This window comes from Hemicordylus capensis, chromosome 1 (genome assembly GCF_027244095.1).
Source record: "Hemicordylus capensis ecotype Gifberg chromosome 1, rHemCap1.1.pri, whole genome shotgun sequence".
Classification (NCBI taxonomy): Eukaryota; Metazoa; Chordata; class Lepidosauria; order Squamata; family Cordylidae; genus Hemicordylus; species Hemicordylus capensis.
Genome location: NC_069657.1, coordinates 279,173,921 through 279,188,469, shown reverse-complemented (window position 1 = coordinate 279,188,469; position 14,549 = coordinate 279,173,921).

The following is a 14,549-nucleotide window of genomic DNA, read 5'->3' as shown; positions in this document are numbered from 1 at the left end:
TTCCTAGTCCCCCCAAAAGGCGATTCCTGGCAAGCGGTCCTGGTTCTGAAGCACTTGAATTGCTTCGTGACAAAAAGACACTTCCATATGGAGTTGTTCAGGACCATCAAGGCCTCTGTCCTCCCTGGGGACTGGTTGGCATCGCTCGACTTGTCCGAGGCCTATTTGCATGTTCCCATTCAGACCCATTCTCGCCAGTATCTGAGATTCGCTTACGGCCAGAAGTTTTATCAGTACAGGGCCCTCCCATTCGACCTTTCTTCGGCCCCCCGGGTTTTCACAAAATTGATGGTGGCAGTCATTGCTCGTATCAGACAGGAGAGCATTAATTCCTACCTGTACCTCGACGATGTTTTGATTCAATCGAGCTCGGCCCCCCCAGGCGAAGAAGGACATGAAACGCGCGGTGCAGTTGATGGAGGAGCACGGTTTCGTCATAAACAGGGTAAAAAGTCACCTTGTCCCATCCCAGGTCTTAGTTCATCTGGGGGTGCTGTTCAGCACAAATACGGCTACAGTAAGCCTTCCAAGGGAACGGTTGGTGAAGATGAATTCTGCAATTGCGCCTTACCTACACAGAAAGAGGGCTACTCTATCCCATCTAGCACATATACTGGGACTGATGGTCACCTGTCTGGACTGCGTGCTGTGGGCAAGATGACCACTGCAGTGGCTATTGCTCCCATACCAGGAGGCTATCATGGAGAAATGAGCTTTGTGGGTCAAAATTTCCCGGACGGTGAAGCGATCCTTTCTATGGTGGCTTTCAACAGCTGCAGAGAAGGGGGTCTCCAGCAACCCCCGATAAAATTGTAGTAACCACGAATGCGAGCCTCTTCGGCTGGGGGGCACACTGCTGCAATCATCATGCCCAGGGCAGAGGGGAACAGAGCGATTTGGTACACAACATAAATTGGATGGAGTTGAAAGCAGTCAGATTAGTGTTGATGAGTTTCCAAGACATCTTAGAGAACCAGCATGTGCTGGTACGTACAGAATGTCATGGCAAAGGCACATATAAACCATCAAGGGGGAACTCGGTCGAGATCGCTGATGCAAGAGTCAGATCTATGCTTTCAATGGGTGGAACAAAACCTGAAGTCAATTTCAGCAAAGCACCTCTCGGGAGTCAAAAATTTACAGGCAGACTGGTTGAGTTGACAATCTCTGAACCAAGCAGAGTGGTCTCTTCATCTGGAGGTTTTCGAAATGATAGTACAGAGGTGGGGCATGCCATTGTTGGACCTGTTTGCCTCCCATCTCAATCGCAAAGTTCCGAGGTTTTACTCAAGGCATCAGTGTCACCAGGCGGAACAGATAGACACGTTGGTGTCCAGGTGGCCACTTGGTCTCCTATATGCCTTTCCTCCTCTTCCAATTCTGGGAGCAGCTATCAGGAGGGTAAGGCTTGAGAAGGTGGAGCTGATAATGGTAGCTCCCTATTGGCCATGGAGACCGTGGTTTTCAGAGTTATTGAGCCTTTCGATCAGTGCTCCGTGGCCTCTTCCGTGCAGATCAGACCTGTTGATGCAGGGGCCCGTTTGCTACTCGGATCCGGAGTGGTTACACTTACACGCTTGGAGGCTGAGCGGAAAATTTTAGATGGGAAAGGTTACTCCCAGAAGGTACAGGACACTATCATAGCATCCAGATGTCCTTCCACGGCACGCATTTACCAGGTGACGTGGTCTGCCTTCTGTTCCTGGGCTAAGTCCTGTAACATAGTTCTTTTAGAGGCTGGTGTTCCAGAAGTTCTTAATTTCCTCCAGCGGGGTATCGATAAAGGTCTGTGCCCCAGTACTCTGCGACGTCAAACGTCGGGATTGTCCTCAGTATTAGACATTTCTATTAAGGGGTCCTGGGGCCTTCATTCCAACAATCCTTAAAAGGAGCAGAAAATTTGGGACCACCCCCAATACATCGTTTCCCTTCCTGGGATTTGAATAAGGTGTTGAGTGCTCTAACAAAGGCTCCGTTTGAGTCCCTTCGTTCAGTATCATTAAGGTTTCTGTCCTTTAAGGTTCTTTTTCTTGTTGCGATTACTTCAGCCAGGAGGGTGTCGGAATTGGCGGCCCTCTCAGTTAGGGATGAACTTTGTATTTTCCAAAAGGACTCAGTGGTCATGAAAGTGGACCCCACTTTCTTACCAAAAGTAAATTCGTTATTCCATAGAAATCAGACTATTTTTTTGCCGTCCTTTTGTCCGGATCCTCAGCATCCAAAAGAAAAGGTATGGCATACCTTGGATGTTCGTAGGGCCCTGCACATTTACATAAGCGCACTAAAGATTGGCGTAAGTCCGACTCCCTGTTCGTTTCTTTCCAACCTTCGGGGTTGGATCTAAAAGCCTCCAAGGTTTCCTTGGCCAGATGGATTAAGGCTGCAATCTCCTTGGTGTATGAGTCCCTGAGTTTGGTTGCTCCTCAAGGAATCACAGCTCATTCGACCAGAAGTGCTGCCACGTCAGCTGCCTTCTCTGCTAGGGTTCCTCTTGAGGAAATCTGCAAAGTGGCCACTTGGTCTTCTGTGTCACCCTTTATAAAGCATTACAAAATTCCATCGTTTTATGAACCACAGGCTGCTGTGGGTCGTACTGTACTTCAAAGGGTGGTATAGACATCCGCTGCCCACCCGGTTACGGGGCTTGGGTACATCCCATCATGTGACGGATGCCCTCCCCATACCCTGGAAAAAGAAACATTGGTAGACTTACCGTGAAGGGTTCTTTTTCTGGTATGGGGAGGGCATCCGGCCCTCCCGCGGATGTGGGAGATGGACTTCTGGGTGGTGGGGCAACTCCTAGGGTAATCAGATTACCTTTCCCTGTTTGCTAGTTGTACTTCTCTACCTGTACCTTCTTGTTTGGACCAAGTGATGTGTCTTCCTCAGCTGTATCTCTTCTACACACTACACGACCAGAACTGGGTCACATAAGGAGATACTGAGGGGATAGAGGATGTCCTTAAATTTGATTGGCCCTGTCTCGGAGCATGTGGAGCCTGACAACCCATCATGTGACGGATGCCCTCCCCATACCAGAAAAAGAACCCTTCACAGTAAGTCTACCAATGTTTCTATCCTTACAACAATCCTGTGAAGTAGGTTGGTTGTAATTAAAAGGTTCTGTAGCAGATTAAAGCCTTTGTCTCAGAGCAAGTTCACGTGAGGGAAATAAATGCTGAATCATCCCTGCTGAGCTGCCTGGCTAGGCTTCTCCTAAAACTCTTCTGTATGATTGGTAGGTTCAAAATGCTGCCACCACTACCCCTTTTATCGACAGAGCTTGAACCTCCCTGGACTTGGAGTGGAATCCCAGGGGAAACTCCTTATTTTGCTATCAGATAAGTACAAAAACCTTTCACATGCAAACCTACACGTGGTGAGAAAACTGATAGCTGCTGACCGTTTGAGGATGTGTTTGCACCAGAGAAACACCCTTTGGCCCTGCCTTTTTCCTGAGTTAATAACCAACTCTGAGAGGCTTGTAAAAAGAAAAGAACTTTTAAAACTGCCAGTTTTTTATTCAGTTACTATGGAGTGCTTCCATCTGAGGCTTTCTCAGCTTTTAGGTACCATTAAGAAGACTTATTTGGGTTACAAAAATAGGTTGCCTTAATGCATGCTTAAATATGTATATGTCTTTTGCAACACCCTAGGTAGGATGGGCGTAGGCTAGTGTTTCTTATTTTAATTGTGTTACAGGTAAACAATAATAGAACAGTATCAGTAATATGCAAAAGCACGCACACCAAAGAAATATTACTTCCCTGATGCAAAGTCTGACTAAACAAACTTTCCCCTAAAGCCCAGGATTCCTTTCCTAGAACTCTCCAAACTCCAGATGAGAATTCAAGCTTCCTGCCCTCCTGTCTTTCAAGGATCTCCAGAGTTATTCTCCTGCAGCCAGATTCCATGGCTGCATGTCCTCCTGAGCACCTGCAGCCTAGTTCCTCTTCTCAACAAAGAACTCCCTTCCTCCTGGCAACAGCTCTCTAAGTCCTACCCACCTGGTGTGTTGATTGGCTGAGCCCTGGAGTTCACCAGCCTGTTAGTCAAGACAGGGTTCACTTCCAGTTAACTCTTTAGGGGGAGGGGAGGCTGATCACTACAGGTTCTATCAGACATACAGAGTGGCTTGAAGAGTGGCCAGTCAGGAACAGAGTACCTCCTATAAATAGGACCTGGGGTGGAGGAAGAAAAATGGTTGGTATTTAGCAGTTAGTCTTCTGGGGGAGCTTTGGCAGGGATGTCTGAGGAGAAAAGGCTTGAAAGAATTGCCAGCTGTGTTTATCAGGCGCCTTTGGGGTCTGTTCCAATGTTACCAGTCCATAAATGTACTCTCTTAAGAGAGAGACTGGGAATAGGAGATTCTCTGTAGTCCTGTTCAGATTGATTTAAAAGCTACTGCTCTAGTTTCAAAAGCAGGGCCATAAGTTCTGCCCCAGCCCATCATGCATCCCTGTTGCTCACAGTTACAGTGTTATTCATCTGAAGAATACCACCAATATTTATATACCACTTTTGAACAAAGGTTTCCAAAGTGGTTTACATAGAAATAAATAAAATGGCTCCCTGTCCCCAAAGGGCTCACAATCTAAGAAAGGAGCATAAGATGGACACCAGCAACAGCCACTGGAGGGATCGATAGATAGGGCCAATTTCTTCCCCTCTGCTCAATAAAGAGAATCACCACTTCAAAAAGGGGCCTCTGCTCAGTTGCTTTTACAACTGTCTGTGACTTGAAGAACCCCAAACCCGCATTTCTCAGGTGACACTTGACATTAAAAAAAAGAAAGTCATATACCACATAGAGGTACATTATATCTGTGACAATTTGACAGACTCACTTTCTGTCAGAGTGCTTCATTCTCTCTGCTGGTTTCTGGCATAATTATTATAGTCTCAACTGTTGTTGTCTCACGGTTTCATATCGTTCCTCAGAATGGCAGCCTCAAATTTCATTAATATGTAAACTTGGAAAGAAATTAGTTTTATAAATGCAGCCAGAGTTTAAATTACTTGAAACTCTTTCCAATTCAACTCCTACAATAAATGTGCTTTGTTTGTCAAACCAGACTGTGAATCCTTCCTTTCTGAAAAAGCAGCTTGGGTGAGAGGAGTTACATTCCACCCCCCCCCGCCCGACTCCTCTTACTTCAGTCCACCTCCTTCTTGGGAGCCTGTGTGAGCAGCTTCTGTTCTGTTTGGGTGGAAATAGACGTGTGCATATTTCCTTCGCACTGCCAATAATTATATAAAAATGTGGCTGACTAATAGTTGCTCATTTGCAGTGAATTATATTAAACAGTGAGGCCTTCTTCATGCTGGCGTGAAGAAAACCTTTTGGCAAAAGGTGGCAATTTCCTAATAGATTGTAAATGCCTTGTCCTTGTGGCTTCAGGCCTGAACTTTCCTACCTGACACGAAGACTTTTCACAATGCAGTTAGGTATGATATCACAATGTTGAACATTTCTGGTTTTCTTCCAGGATTGCTAGTGCTTGTCAGGAATGCTTGAATGGATGATTGGACACTAAACCATTTGTCAGCATTCATGTCTGCTATGGTATATGGAATGGAAGTTTTGAGAACAAGAGTCAATGTATTGCTGCTGTTTCTACCCCACCATGTTCTAAGGGGGGTTGAGATAGTCAACAAAGTTTAAAACAACCTGATATAACCACTGATTCTAAATGTAAATACAATGATTGCATGCTTGCCTAATTCTGACCACTGAAAGCCAAAGCATGAAGGAAGGTCTTGAAGTGTTCACAATCCTGCAAAGGGTCTAGGCAACAGAGCCTTCACAACTTTAGCAGCATGGGGCCACTGCTTTGCACCCATGTTCCATCTAACAGGGATTCCCAGATTTATTTGATTGTTTGTTTTTACATTTTATATCCCAATCTTCCTCCAAAGAGCCCAGAGCGGTGTAAGAGCGGTGTACTACATACTTAAGTTTCTCCTCACAACAATCCTGTGAAGTAGGTTAGGATGCGAGATAAGTGACTGGCTGAGAGTCACCCAACTAGTTTCATGGCTGAATGGGGATTTGAACTCGGGTCTCCCCAGTCTTAGACCAGCACTCTAACCACTACACCACGCTGGCTCCAAAGCTGCAATGGCTTTTGCTTGAGGATTATGGGAGTTGTAGTCAACAACATCAGGGAATCCCTGTTAGAGGGAACACTGCTTTGCACTGAGGTTCTGTGCTGTTGCAGTGGGTGGATACAGACAACTAATTTATCCTGAAGGGAATCTTTTAGCACTTGGTAAAGCTTTGTTGCACAACTTTGGCTCTCCAAAGATCCCCATTACTAACCCCACCCACATGTAGGGTGCTGAACCTGGGGACATACTCTTAGGTGTGGAGGTAGTGGCCCTGCATTCAGTACTACCCTCCTCAAATTCTGAATCTGAAGAGTGAGTTGGTGCTGAGGGAATGGCTACATATGAGACTTACATAGGTTACATAAGAAGCTGCCTGCCTTACGTAGAGTCAGAACACTGGTTCATCTGGCTCAATGCAGTCTACACTGACTGGGAGCCACTCTCCAGGGTTTCAGATGGGTATTTCCCAGGCCTTCTTGGAGATTGAACCTGGGACCTTCTGTAAGCAAAGCAGGCATTCTTCCACTGAGTTAAGGTCCTTCCATTTCCCCACTCTTCCCAAGTAGATCATACCTGGTAGAGATGTGCAAAACGTTTCGGGTACAGAATGATCTGAACCTGAAACTGCCTGTTTTGGGTGATTCGTTGCCATCTTATTTATTTGTTTTTTCTCTGTGTAAACCGCCCCGAGCCATTTTTGGAAGGGCAGTTCAGAAATCTAATAATAATAATAATAATAATAATAGAAAAATGGAGAAATAAGCCCCTGCATGGTCAATATTTGCACACTATAAGTGGAAAATCAGACATCACCAAGACCTGGCAATGGCTTAAGAATGGCAACTTGAAGAAAGAAACTGAGGGTTTAATACTGGCTGCACAAGAACAGGCACTAAGAACAAATGCATTAAGAGCAAAAGTCGAAAAATCCACCACAAACAGCAAGTGCCGCCTTTGTAAAGAAGCAGATGAAACTGTGGACCACCTAATCAGCTGTTGTAAAAAGATCGCACAGACTGACTACAAACAAAGGCATGACAAAGTAGCAGGGATGATACACTGGAACATCTGCAAAAAATACAAGCTACCTGTAGCCAAACATTGGTGGGACCATCAAATTGAAAAAGTGGTAGAAAATGAAGATGTAAAAATATTATGGGACTTCCGACTACAAACAGACAAACATCTGCCACACAATACACCAGATATCACTGTAGTCGAGAAGAAAGAAAAACAAGTCAAAATAATCGACATAGCAATACCAGGGGATAGCAGAATAGAAGAAAAAGAAATAGAAAAAATCACCAAATACAAAGATCTACAAATTGAAATTGAAAGGCTGTGGCAGAAAAAGACCAAAATAATCCCAGTGGTAATTGGTGCCCTGGGTGGAGTTCCAAAAGACCTTGAAGAGCACCTCAACACCATAGGGGCCACAGAAATCACCATCAGCCAATTACAAAAAGCAGCTTTACTGGGAACAGCCTATATTCTGCGATGATATCTATAACAACTGACAATAAAATTCTGGCATCCCAGGTCCTTGGGAAGGACTCGATGTCTGGATAAAACAAACCAGTCTATAACACCTGTCTGACTGTGTAAACAAGAAATAATAATAATAATAATGAGATTTTCAATACAAACCATGAATCCACTCTCATATGCTACCAGAGAATCTACACTCAGAACACCTCAGCAACAACAGAACCCTGTACCCCATGGGTTAGCAAACCATGAGGGTGACTGGCACCCTCTGTTCACTACACCGCCACTCGCTCTGGGCCACCCCAGCGCCCCCCAAGTGCACTTATGGGGCTGCTGAAACCTCCATGATTCCATATGGAGTAAAACCGTAAAGAGATGTGTACACTTTGAAAAATCACCAAAAATCAGCCCTCTGCCCAAATCTTTTGAAACAATTCTGGTAGCTTCCTTGCCCCCCTTGGGCACTACTACCAATCCCACACCGCTCTAGGCCACCCCTCCCCCCCCCCGAAGTGAAGCGATACGCCTCCATTATACCTTATGGGGGAAAACCTTAAAGACACGTAAACTTCAACAATTCACCAAAAACCAGCCCTTTGCCCAATCCCTCTGCAATTTAGGTGGTAGCCTCCACCCATTAGGCACTATCACCCCACTCTTCCGCCCCAGATCCCACTTTATGCCCCAAATCTTCCCCAATGACACATAAACTTCAACAATTCACCAAAAACCAACCCTTTGCCCAATCCCCTCTGCAATTTGGGTGGTAGCCCCCACTACCACTCCACCCCACTCTTTTGGCCCTGGGACCCGCTTTCTTGATCAGAATAGATTCTGATCCAAATCAAATCTGGAGTGATTCAGATGGGACAGATTTGGACCCAAAAATGAATTGGGGGTGTTTCGATTTGGATCTGAACTGAAACACCGAAAATCCAAATTGCACACCCCTAATACCTGGTTTCAGAACGACTGAAGAGAGCTCTAGTGGCGATTCTAGTGGCGATTCATGAAGCATTCATGAAAATGGCCATATGGATCTTCAGGGACAAGCATTTCCACAGAAGTGTTCCTTCTTTTAATCATGGATTGTGATAGTTTTTATATGAGTTTGTGTGGGGGGGGTAGTAACTCAAGCATTTTAGCCTATTACCATTGGCTGTGCATGTGAACTGTGAAGTCCCCAGTTCAACACCTCTCTGACATGTACTTGCTACTTTGTCTCAGGTAAGCCATTATTTTTTCACACTCAGCACCTCCCATCTACAAGAAGGAGACAATTCTTGCAGAGCTGTAAGGATTACTGACGGAAGGCAGATTGAGCACTCAAGAAAACTGCTGCACAAATCCTAGATGGGTAACTAAAGCTTGCCCTAAAAGTTTGAGAGTCCAAAGTTCAGTGTGGAGCACTGTAGCAACCCTGTGAGGTAGGCCTCTTATAATATACCTATTGTTAAAGACTGGGGTAAGGAGATACTGATGCTGGGAGTGATGACAACTTGTCCAAGACTACCTGTGATTGTGCTTTGAACTGAACCCCTAGCTTGCTGGCCAGCATAATAAAAAAAGATACTTTTTATTTTAGTTTATTTAAACTAAAATAAAGACTGAGGCCAATTGGCTTAAACATGTCTAATGTTCTGTTGGATTGCGGGCAAGGTATAAACCTTGCAACTCCCAGTGTGTTATGGGGTCTCCATTTTGGACCCAAGTACACCCTCCCGCTTCTCTTTTTGCACCCCTACAGAGGTGCGGGACATGTCTGAGAGGAATTAGTCCAGGAATAAATTAGTGCTATTTTGCAAATGCTAAGACTAGCTTAAGAAGCCAGCAGGAAGGAATACGCACAAGTAGTGCATTTCCTGATACCTTCCCAGGTTCCGTCCATTGTCCCAAAGTGTCCAGCGCACACTTAGCCACAGGGGTCCGCAAAACTCTGGAATCCCCCCCCTTAGGAGACTCCTGGCTTGTCCATGGAATCCTCATCTCTCATATTGCTCCTGTCTGGCACCGTTTGAAATTAGTTTGTTCTTTCAAGTATCCACATCACCTTCCTATCAAAAGTGTCAATGGACCACCATTAGCCCAAGAAGTCAGAGATGGTTCCCTTTTCAACAAGTTAAATTCAACTGTTCCAACTCCAAAAATCCAGAATAAAGCTACCTTGTGCAGGTCCAAGTATCTGGTCTGCCAGATCTCTTTCGCAACACAACTTGCCTAGCCCAGCTGTAGACCAGAGGGCATCCCTTCCTTTCACAGCTCTTGGATTTCTTCACATGTTTCTCCTGTCCCCATTTATACTGTGCATGAGTGTGTGCATGCACAAATATGGAATGTATTACTGATGCACATCAGAAGTCTATTTTGCCTCCAATCCAACAGAACATTAGACAGGTTTAAGCCCATTGGCCTCAGTCTCTAACAGGGTTGCTGCCAAGACAGGGTTTTATTTCCTTGGCCAATTGCCAAAACAGAAGGGTGCAAAGTCATTAAATATATCTATATCTGAGACATTCTCTGTACTGGTTGAGGCAAACTATAAAAGAAGGGGATTTCCAACACCGGGGGGGGGGGGATATTTATTTGTCATGGCCCATTGTCATTCTTCCAAGTCTATACCTTTCAAATCTAGCTCTAGAGATTTCTAGCCCAAATGCCAGTCACAGAAGTCTAGGCACAACTTAAGCCTGGATCTTCCTCTCAAGGGAAAAGGTATGTTTTTATACCCTTGGACTTGATCTTTCCACAACCCACTGGTAGGCAGCTGTCTAAAATTCTTTTCAGATCATTAGAACCAAACCCCCTCTAATAGGTGCTCAGTTCAGTTTTCCCGAAGGACAGTTTCTTCCTAGTCACCTTACCCAAAAATCTTTGAAAGAACCAGAGGACTTCCAGTCCTCTTTGATATCAGCCATCTATACAGTTTGTTTTGTTTTGTTTGTTTGTTTAATACATTTATATACCGCCCAAAACACAAGTTCTCAGCCTTTATTTTATTTATTTTTATGTTTATATCCCATTCTTCGGCATGGTCTTTGTCTTTTACACAGATGGGCTATGTGCTTGCACAGAGACTTCGTCGGAACCTAACAAGCTCAATTCTCCTGCTTTGAGCGGGTACCCTGCCCCCAGCCGCTCTATGTGTTTCAGTAGACGTCATGGAATCCGCAGCTTGGCAATGAGTAGGAATATTTCTCTATCCTCGTGTTGTTTTTCTCCCTGCCCTTTCCTTTTACTTCTTATTTTTCACATAGTAGCAGGTTTTGCCTTGGCATTTTGTTTTTTAATGGGTTTCCACCATCTTTGGGGCTCCGATCCCACCTTGGTACCAGACATTATGGGAAGCAAGGTGGATTCCCCTACTATTTAAATGGCCTTGGTGCCAGACTCTCTGGTGCCTCCCGAGTTGGACTGCGAGAGCAAACCTAGTTCTCTGAGTACGGAGGCTGTTTCCCTGGAGTCGTCCCATCTGGACATCCAATCGGACTCTAAGCCCGCTTCTCCGTCGGAGGATCTTAAGCAATACTCCATGTATGTGCCCTGCATGGCCTCTGCCTTGGGCGTGAGCCTTGATACCCCACAGAAATGGGAATTGGACCCCTTGTTCAGCCTTATTGATGTGGAGGCCAAGGTACTGGCCACTTTGCCCCTTAACTCGGCATTGTTGGGGGTCATGTGGGGGCATTGGAAAAAGCCAGCAACTTTCTCTCAACCCAACAGGCGCTTGGAGAACTTTTACAGAGTGCAGCTGCAGGATGATACAAATTTCCTAAAGAATCATCCCACCCCTAATTCTATTGTCGTAGAAATGTGTCTACGGAAGACCAGAGGTCACAGCCAGCCGACTCTCTGGTACCCCAGTCACTCTCTTAGTATCTCTCTCTCTTTGGTACCCCAAATCACTCTCTTTGGTACCCCAAGCTCCTGAAATCCAGGCTGTTCAGTCTAAATCCTTCCAATTTTCTCATATGGCACTGACCTAGAAAGTGCTACCAATGCTACCGAAGTGGAGGCTCTGCCCACAAAGCCAATTTTGCACACTGTCCTGCACAGGTCACTTGAAATAGATGCCAAAAAAAGGGGGGGGCAGACTCTTTGCTAAGGTTTGCAAGTCTGCTGTCCACTCCATTACTGATTCACCATTTGATAAGAATGAAGCAGATGAACTACTTCTTGACCATGTTTTAGTAATAGTAATAGTAATAATAATAATAAATAAATAAATAAATAAACTTTATTTGTTAGCTGCCCCATAACAAATCATTCTCTCATTCTAGATAGACTCAGAGCCTGCTTCTCCACATTGTCAAGTTTTATTATTTATTTTGTTTTTGTTTTGTTTTGTTTTGTTTATATACCACCCTTCCAAAACTGGCTCAGGGCGGTTTACATCAAAACAAAAACAATTAAAATAAATTAACAAAATCAAAACTAAATCAACTAAAAAATTAAAATCATAATTAAAAATAAAATCAAGTTAAACTTATTGGCCATAAAGTGTGGATGCTGACTGATTCTGGTCCTCTGTACACTATCATTTCCCACCGAATTTACAAGAAACTCCTCACTACATCAGATCTGCACTTGCAGCCTTCAGACATCCACCCATGGGAATATGGAGGTTCCCCTATTGCTGTAAATTGATACTTCACTGGGGTCCTGAAATACAAAGGACATACCGCAGAAGGGAAAGTGTACATGTAACAAAAAGGAGACTCATTATTGGGCTGGATGCATCAGAAAGATCTACAGATAGTAGATCGAAATAGCACAGAATCTGTATTACAGATGATACGGATGTAATAGATCTATATCATAGTATACAGATACATGTATCTGTATACATGTACACATGATGTTATACATCAGAAGATGATGTTATACATCAACTGTACACAATTTGTATTACATCAGATGATGTAATACATGAAGGACAACAAGTATTTGCAAAAAATGAACAAACCCCAAGTCTATATTTACATCCAGAGGCTATTCTCATGACCAGCAAAAACATGGCTTGAGGTCTGAAGGCGGGGTTAGCACTACCGTGTGAAACCTCGGCAAGCTCTCAAACAGGGCTCTGTCAAAAGAGGGTCACCCAGTTCCCAGCCCCTCCTCTGAAACCAGGTTTAGCAAGCAGAGGAGGTTGCCTACCCCCTCCCAGTACTCGTGTGAAGCCACGGAATGCTGCAGAAGGCTGCCTATATGGAGCTACCATAGAGCCTGCGTAGGAGAGTGGGCTGCAAAGCAAGCAGTTTAACACTTGGCAAAAGCCTGTCCAGCAACAGCTCTGAGCACTCAATCAAATCTCCTTAAAGTGGCGGGCACCTTGCAAATGAGCCCAAGGGAAAATATGAACATAGGAAGCTGCCTTCCACTGAGTCAGACCATTGGTCCATCCAGCTTAGTACTGTCTACACAGACTGGCAGTGGCTTCTTGAGGCTCTCAGGCAGGATTTCCGCTCAGCCCGACCTGGAGATGCCAGGCAGGGAGCTCAAATCCTTCTTCCTATAGCAGCCCTATCCCCTAAGGGGAATAGTTGCACAGACACATAGGTCATATTATTCATTCATTTTACATTTTACTAGCTGACCCTGCACAGAGCATCTGTGCAGTCTTGCACTGAACCTCTCGCGTCCCACCCCCACAACGCTCTCGCTCGCTCTCGCCGCACCCCCCACAACGCTCTAACTCACTCTCGCTGCACCCCCCCAACGCTCTCACTTGCTCTCGCTGCCTCCCACAGTGCTCTCGCTCGCTCTTGCTGCCCCCCACAACACTCTCACATGCTCTCGCTGCCCCCACAATGCTCTCACTCACTTTTGCTGCCCCGCAACTCTCTCGCCTGCTCTCGCCGTCCCCCGCAACTCTCTCGCCACCCCCGCTCTCCCCCCTGCAAGTCTCTTGCCCCTGCTCTCTCCCTGCAAGTCTCCCCCCACAAGTCTCTCGCCTGTGCTCTCTGTCCTCTGTTTTTCTATCTCTGTCTCGCAGTCCTTGCTTTCCCCGCCACTGCCAGGGACTGTCGCCTGCTCGCCTGACAGCCTCCAAGCTCCCTGCTTCCTGCTGCTTCACAGTGCAGTTTAGCCAACCGTCTGCCGCCCGCAGCCCCCAGAGCCAACGGTCCAGCTCCCAAAGCTGCCCCCAGCCTCCGAGCTCCCTGCTGCTTCACAGCGCCCCCGAGCCAACTGTCAAACTGCTTTGCAGCCGCCCCGCAAAACTCCCTGCTGCTCCGGAATGCTCTCCCCCTGTCAGCCAATCACCTCCTTTCTACCACGTCCCCACTCATGGCCCGTCTTGAAGAATTAATAATATAGAATATCCCGCTCTTCCTCCAAGGAGCCCAGAGCAGTGTGCTACATACTCAAGTTCCTCCTCACAACAACCATGTGAAGTAGGTCAAGCTGAGAGTGAAGTGACTGGCCCAGAGTCACCCAGCAAGTATCATGGCTGAATGGGGATTTTTGTGCTCCTTCCTGTCCCCTGCAAGTCACTGGACAAGAGCAGGAGTGTCCCTGCCCTTGCCTGCAGCATGGTGTAGTGGTTAGAGTGCTGGACTAGGACCGGGGCGACCCGTGTTCCAATCCCCATTCAGCCATGAGACTTGCTGGGTGACTTTGGGCCAGTCCCTTCTCTCTCAGCCTAATCTACTTCAAAGGGTTGTTGTGAGGAGCAACTTAAGTATGTAGTACACCGCTCTGGGCTCCTCCGGTTCCTCCTTCCATCTGCTGCCTCAGAGGAGATGCTTCCTCACCCACCCACCCCACCGACCACCAAGGCAAAGGCACCTTTCCAGGTAGAAACTGCACAGGTGATGGAGCTGCTGCTCTCCCCTTCCAGGTGCCAGTGAGGGGGTGGAGGGAGTACTGCTGCTGTAGCTGCTGCTGCTGGGAGCCAGTTCAAAAGGAATCAGGCTAGAGAAGCAATCAGCAAAGGCGCTGAAGGATCAGCC